We start from the raw sequence: 5,675 nt of genomic DNA, 5'->3' as shown, positions 1-5,675 counted from the left end.
GGGTGAGAAGGATTACTTTATCCTATCCTAGGTATTCCTTAAAGAGGTGGGGTTTCAGGTGTCTCCGGAAGGTGGTGATTGACTCCGCTGTCCTGGCGTCGTGAGGGAGTTTGTTCCACCATTGGGGGGCCAGAGCAGCGAACAGTTTTGACTGGGCTGAGCGGGAACTGTACTTCCTCAGTGGTAGGGAGGCGAGCAGGCCAGAGGTGGATGAACGCAGTGCCCTTGTTTGGGTGTAGGGCCTGATCAGAGCCTGGAGGTACTGAGGTGCCGTTCCCCTCACAGCTCCGTAGGCAAGCACCATGGTCTTGTAGCGGATGCGAGCTTCAACTGGAAGCCAGTGGAGAGAGCGGAGGAGCGGGGTGACGTGAGAGAACTTGGGAAGGTTGAACACCAGACGGGCTGCGGCGTTCTGGATGAGTTGTAGGGGTTTAATGGCACAGGCAGGGAGCCCAGCCAACAGCGAGTTGCAGTAATCCAGACGGGAGATGACAAGTGCCTGGATTAGGACCTGCGCCGCTTCCTGTGTGAGGCAGGGTCGTACTCTGCGGATGTTGTAGAGCATGAACCTACAGGAACGGGCCACCGCCTTGATGTTAGTTGAGAACGTCAGGGTGTTGTCCAGGATCACGCCAAGGTTCTTAGCGCTCTGGGAGGAGGACACGATGGAGTTGTCAACCGTGATGGCGAGATCATGGAACGGGCAGTCCTTCCCCGGGAGGAAGAGCAGCTCCGTCTTGCCGAGGTTCAGCTTGAGGTGGTGATCCGTCATCCACACTGATATGTCTGCCAGACATGCAGAGATGCGATTCGCCACCTGGTCATCAGAGGGGGGAAAGGAGAAGATTAATTGTGTGTCGTCTGCATAGCAATGATAGGAGAGACCATGTGAGGTTATGACAGAGCCAAGTGACTTGGTGTATAGCGAGAATAGGAGAGGGCCTAGAACAGAGCCCTGGGGGACACCAGTGGTGAGAGCGCGTGGTGAGGAGACAGATTCTCGCCACGCCACCTGGTAGGAGCGACCTGTCAGGTAGGACGCAATCCAAGCATGGGCCGCGCCGGAGATGCCCAACTCGGAGAGTTCTATTCTAAAACTGATCAAATATATTTTCCCCTCAATCTACACACAATATCCCATAATGACAAAGAAAAAACAGGTTTTTACCAATTTTGGCAAATATAAAAATATATAAAAATGGAAATATCACATTTACATAAGTATTCAGACCCTTTAATCAGTACTTTGTTGAAGCACCGTTGGCAGCGATTACAGCCTCGATACTTCTTGGGTATGATGCTACAAGCTTGGAACACCTATATTTGGGGAGTTTCTCCCATTCTTCTCTGCAGATTCTCTCAAGCTCTGTCAGGTTGGATAGGGAACGTCGCTGCACAGCATTTTCTGGTCTCTCCAGAGATGTTTGATCCAGTTCAAGTCTGGGCCCTGATGGGCCACTCAAGTACATTCAGAGACTTGTCCCGAAGCCACTCCTGCGTTGTCTTGGCTGTGTGCTTAAGGTCGTTGTCCTGTTGGAAGGTGAACCTTCGCCCCAGTCTGAAGTCCTGAAGAGTTTTTCAACAAGGATCTCTCTGTACTTTGCTCCGTTCATCTTTCCCTCAATCCTTACTCGTTTCCCAATCCTTGCTACTGAAAAACATCCCCACAGCATGATGCTGCCACTACCATGGTTCACTGTAGGGATGGTATTGATCAGGTGATGAGCGGTGCCTGGTTTCCTCCAGACGTGACGCTTGGCATTCAGGCCAAAGAGTTCAAACTTGTTTCTCATGGTCTGAGTGTCCTTTAGGTGCTTTTTGGCAAGTGGGCTGTCAAGTGCCTTTTACTGAGGATTGGCTTCCGTCTGGCCACTCTACCATAAAGGCTTAATTCGTGGAGTGCTGCAGAGATGGTTGTCCTTCTGAAAGGTTCTCTATTTATGATGATGGAGGCCACTGTGTTCTTGGGGACCTTCAATGCTACAGACATTTGTTGGTACCCTTCTTCAGATCTGTGCCTCAACACAATGTCTCTGACCTCTATGGACAATTCATTTCGACCTCATGGCTTGTTTTTTTTGTACTGACATGCACTGTCAACTGTGGGACCTTATATGGACAAGAGTGTGCCTTTCCAAATCATGTCCAATCAGTTGAATCTACCACAGGTGGACTCAAATCAAGTTGTAGAAACATCTCAAGGATGATCAATGGAAACAGGATGCAACTGAGCTCAATTTCGAATGTCATAGCAAAGGGTTTGAATACTTATGTAAATAAGGTATTTTTTATAAGAATGCTTTGGTTTTCATTTTGTCATTATGGGGTATTGTGTGTAGATTGATAGGAAATGTTTTATTGAATCCATTTTAGAATAAGTCTAATGTGAATACTTTCCGAATGCACTGTATATCTGTGTGTTTCAAAACTGTGTTCATATTACTGTAATTTTCTGTCATGCCTGTTCATTTAAAGTCTGGTATTGGGGAGGGGCTCCAATGGAGTATGGAAGGTTGGGGTGGGGTCTTTAAAATGCCAAATAAAAACGCCTTGATAAAAAAAGACTGCTGCAGCTGCACATCGGCGGGATGGGGAGGCCCCTATAGTTCAGACAGACAAGATATCAGCAGTTTTCTATTGTATTCATCACATGATTTCTGCAGGTTGCACTGTCAGTACCATTTTGGCAATTCTGTAAAACAGGTTTTGCTATGAGAGTACATTAGAGTGAGAGAGAGAGAGACAATGAGAGAGTGAGAAAGAAGAAGGCATGGGGATGGGGTAAGGAAAATTAGGGGAGAGACAAACATATCAGAACAGGGAAGGAAGGAGAGTAATGGAAGAGCGCGAGAGAGCGAGAACTTACATTGGGGTCCTGGACTGAATAGTGATTGAGGAGAGAGAGAAGCTCCTCTCATCTAACCTCCATGTCAGCTGTGTGTTTCCTCTATTATACTGAGCTCCTGGCCCTGAGCCAGTTGCCAAGGAGATGCACCACCTTCAAGGAGGACGAAAGTACTCGCAAATCAAGCCATTTCTTCCTCACTGTGACGTGGACAAGTTAAAACTGTGATGTGTCTGTGGTGGGAGTGTGTGTTTACTGACTTTTCGAGCTGTTCTCTTCTTTCTCTTAATGATTACTGCTACTGCTCCAAGGCCATATCAGTGATATACACTTTGACTGTAACGGCCTCCTCCACTGCTCACCATGTTAGTGCCAACTGTCCTATTAGTATGTTTCCCCCTCCCTTAGTGACAATAAAATTACAGAGACCATCCTCCACCTCCCATTGGCTGGGAAGCGCCATGGTGATGCCCTCTGATTGGTCATACCCACCATGCACTCTCATCCAATCAGGCTCACTGTATCCATGAGAATGAAGCATGTAGGGCTATTTAAATCCAACAAGAGAGACACAAAATTGCTCAGATGTACATTTCTACTTTGGGAAAAAGCAGGGGGGGAAAGGTTTGCGAGTGGACGAACGTTGCAAATCCAGACAGACCTGATTGCTGCAAAGTGATCGACCCATCTTCGGGGTTAAACTGATCCAGGGTGAAGCGTGAGTTGAATGAATGAAAGCAGCGTACCAATGCATGTTTTACTCTTCTATCCCTCTACCCTAAGTTTGTTTATGAATATTGATAGAACTCTATCCCTCACTTGCACTCATGCCTGCTTTGTCCTAAATGAAGCTGTGGCAGTGAACAGAGACTGAACGGTGAAATTGGGTGGACAGAATGAACTAAAGCTGGAGGTCTCTTCTCCAGTGTCAGGGGAGCACTGGGTATTGGTTGTTCATGCCACAGGAATGTTGTACGAAAAATACTTTACATCTCACAGAGCAGCTTTCGAAAGCAAAGCACCGGATTAAAAAATCGACGTAATCCGTGGCCATTTTGTGTTCGCTTCTTTTAAAAATTTTAACATCACATTTTCACGCACCACAAAATGGTGTCCAAATGTTCTCCTGCCAGGCCAGCCATTACGATCATTTCGAGATATTTTCATTGAATTGAATCCAACAATATCACCTGCAACATATGCCGTAATGGTGACCGACATTTTTATATGGACTATGGAAACACCTTTAAATCAGATTTTATCCACATATTTTTAGCAATTTGAATGGATTTCTACAGCCTTATGTTAATTATAAAGTAGACTACATAAATGTATGACCCATGTACATTAAAATCTCAGTCTCAACTCTATCACAATTTCTGTAATACAAATAAATAATGTTTACTTATCTTTTCATATCTGTGTCTACATTGTTACCATTTAACAGCTAATATTTAAAAAGTTAAGGTTTTATGTTATTAAATAAAACATTAACTGCCTGGTATTTCATTAAAGTGACTGGAAACTTAATGGAGTGGTGAAAGTACTGTATAGCAACGGCCCATGCCGCCTTACCCTAACAACAAACAATGGAACAACAACAGATAGCCTACTACTATAGTCATGAGAAAGCAAGGTTCTTCCCTCCAGCAATTCAATAAACCTTGACTGGAAATAAAAGGTATAAATGTCAAAAAGAGTTAATACACATTTACATAATGGCCAAACTTAAATGTCTGTGGCAGACTGAGACAGTCTAAGTCTTTAAATACTGTATCTGTACTCTAAGTCAAGCTTTACCAGTTTTCTATACTTAATTATGCGCATAAGCGTCAGCAGCGGTTTAATGTGCCAGTGAGAAAGAGGAGATGGTTGATTCATGCTAGCCTCCCTACACTGGCTTCCTGTCAAGGCAAGGGCTGATTTCAAGGTTTTACTGCTATCCTACAAAGGTTTGGCCTTTCTAGGGAGTTTTTCCTAGCCACCATGCTTCTACACCTGCATTGCTTGCTGTTTGGGGTTTTAGGCTGTTTCTGTACAGCACTTTGAGATATCAGCTGATGTACGAAGGGCTATATAAATACATTTGATTTGATTCATAGCGGCCGACACATTAATACTGATTTTTAATTTAGCCAGAGGGTGTATTTGTATAATTTATGGATCCCTGCAAAAGCAGCAACTGCTCTTCCTGGGGTCCAGCAAAATTAAGGCAGTTTAATCAGGAATCAGGGCAGCCTGTTCAGTTGAAAGCCTGCTCATTCTCTTAACAACAACTCAATGGATGGTTATTGTTATAAATCAATTCCTCATTCTGAATACTAACCAGAATGTAATGTCGGTGGGATGTGGAAAATGTAGTTGGCTATTGGTTTAAACAGTTTACGTCTGGGTTTAAAGCGTTTAAAGCACTGGGAAGGACATATAAAAAAGATAACAATGTGACAAACAACACAATGTCCATTTTAAAGATCGCTTAAATACAGAGCACCTTTTAATTTAATGACAGATGAGGAAAACTGACATTTCGGCAAAAGTTCTCTAATCTAGAAACCAATTCAACACACAAAATTGGTTATCATCCCTGGTTACAGGTAAAAATGATTATTCAGTGATGTATGACATGATAGCCTATGTGATGGTGTGATGCAACTGACTTGTTAAAATGTCATGCTTTTTTGTCAGTTTATTGAAAAATGCAAATGTTGTACCGAAAAAACGGTGGAGATGTTGAGGGACTCACCTGGACACAAACTGACGGTAAGGCTCGTGCCCGAGACTCGACGACGTCAGGCAGTCGTTTGCCTGCAACCTCTACAAACTCACTTGC

This window comes from Oncorhynchus nerka, linkage group LG24 (genome assembly GCF_034236695.1).
Source record: "Oncorhynchus nerka isolate Pitt River linkage group LG24, Oner_Uvic_2.0, whole genome shotgun sequence".
In the NCBI taxonomy this organism is placed as follows: domain Eukaryota; kingdom Metazoa; phylum Chordata; class Actinopteri; order Salmoniformes; family Salmonidae; genus Oncorhynchus; species Oncorhynchus nerka.
Note: the sequence above shows the minus strand (reverse complement) of the source record.